General features: G+C 43.5%; 1 protein-coding gene across 7 annotated transcripts in view; it reads left to right on the plus strand.

Moving 5' to 3' along the window:
• Window positions 1–1,568, plus strand: part of smarcd3b (SWI/SNF related BAF chromatin remodeling complex subunit D3b) — a 49,102-nt gene that overhangs the window by 13,034 nt on the left and 34,500 nt on the right. The gene's annotated exons all lie outside the window — the stretch shown is intronic.

Here is a 1,568-nt window from a genome sequence, read left to right on the forward strand (position 1 = left end):
CCTTTGTATGTATTTTATTTGTTTCATATTTCTTATTTCATGTTTTCAGTTATTAGACTAAATTTGACAATAAATAGTTTGAAAATATATTTTTGCAGCTTTTAGTTTTTAATATTAATTTACAATATGGTCACCCAACACTTAACAATAAATGGCTGGCTCACTGCTGCCAACTAGCCGTTCATTTTTATGTTGTAGTTCAGCCTCTGACCACTAGTTGGCAGCAGTGAGCCAGCCTGGCTCACTGTTACCAACTAGTGGTCAGAGGCTGAACTACAACATAAAAATAAACAGCTGGCAGGAAAGTTGACATTTTAAACCTTAATAAAAAATCGATACAGGGCTTTAGAATATCGATACAGTATTGGGAAATGAAATATCGCGATATTTCAGTGTATCGATATTTTCTTACACCCCTATAAGAAACTAATACTCAATTCTGCTTTCTACTGAAGTGGCTAAAAAAACAATATACCCCATTAAAAAAAGAAATCTGAATTTTTTTTTTTTAGTTCTCCGATCATAACCCCACCGATAAAACAGCAAAAAGGAAGTAGTAGTGGTGACTATCGTGTGCCACAAATCCAAGTCCCCTCGTTGAATCTGGGCCCGCTTCACCTCCTTTGTCATTCAGATAACCTCATGAATATTTCACTGCTCTGATCTGACGGCTGGAAGAAAAGCGAAGGGGCTGGAGTGGACACCAGAGGGTCAGAATCTGCGAGTTTTGCGCTTGTTGACGGGTGACGGCGTCACAGTGTGGCGAAACAGTCGGTCTGGATTATTCAGCTGTCTTTTCTTTAGTCCGTCTGTCCTTGAAAGGACGATGTGTGTGTGTTTTATGGACGGCTTCAGCTTTCTGCACTTTATGGATAATAATGTTAAAAAAAAAAAAAAAGCGAAGCAGGATTGAGTGTAARTGCTTGTGTCTCGTCCCACACAGAGTCACCTTGCTGTCCAGCGTGGCCGGTCTTGTTTTGTTTAGCCTTTTACTTCTGGGTGAAAGGTAAAACACTAATGAGGCAAGTGGAGGAAATGCTCGTAACCTGTGAATGCACCCGGAGTAGAAGCGCACAGGAAACAAAAAAGTTGTGTTTGACATGGTSTTTTTCTCAAGAAGTGGCACAAAAAGAGAAGAAAAAAAAATCCCCCAACTCAAKTGGAGCTCCACGTCATAAGTGCATCACATAAGGCAGTGTGTGTGCCTAATGATATGCAGCGTGGCCCCTTTAAGACCCCTAATGTCCTTTTTTGAGAATGAGCCCAGAGTTGGAGCTGCTGTTGGGTGGGTGGGAGGAACTCTAACCTCCCCAGTCCCTGTTTAGATCAAACCTCGCTGCAGCGCATGCCCTTATCTACCAATGGAATGCAACAGCTGTGTGGGGGAGCGGCTGGGTGGGCTGGCTGAAACCCCCCTGCCAGACCCCCTCGGCGGCTTCTCCTCCACTGCCACCCCCACTCTACCTCCAAGCCAGCCGATGTGCTGGGCTCCTGAAAGGCAGCTCAACTAAAAAAAAAAAAAGTGATCCAGACACACAGTGAGAGAGAGAGAGAGAGAGAGAGAGAGA

This window comes from Austrofundulus limnaeus, unplaced genomic scaffold (genome assembly GCF_001266775.1).
Source record: "Austrofundulus limnaeus strain Quisiro unplaced genomic scaffold, Austrofundulus_limnaeus-1.0 Scaffold49, whole genome shotgun sequence".
Classification (NCBI taxonomy): Eukaryota; Metazoa; Chordata; class Actinopteri; order Cyprinodontiformes; family Rivulidae; genus Austrofundulus; species Austrofundulus limnaeus.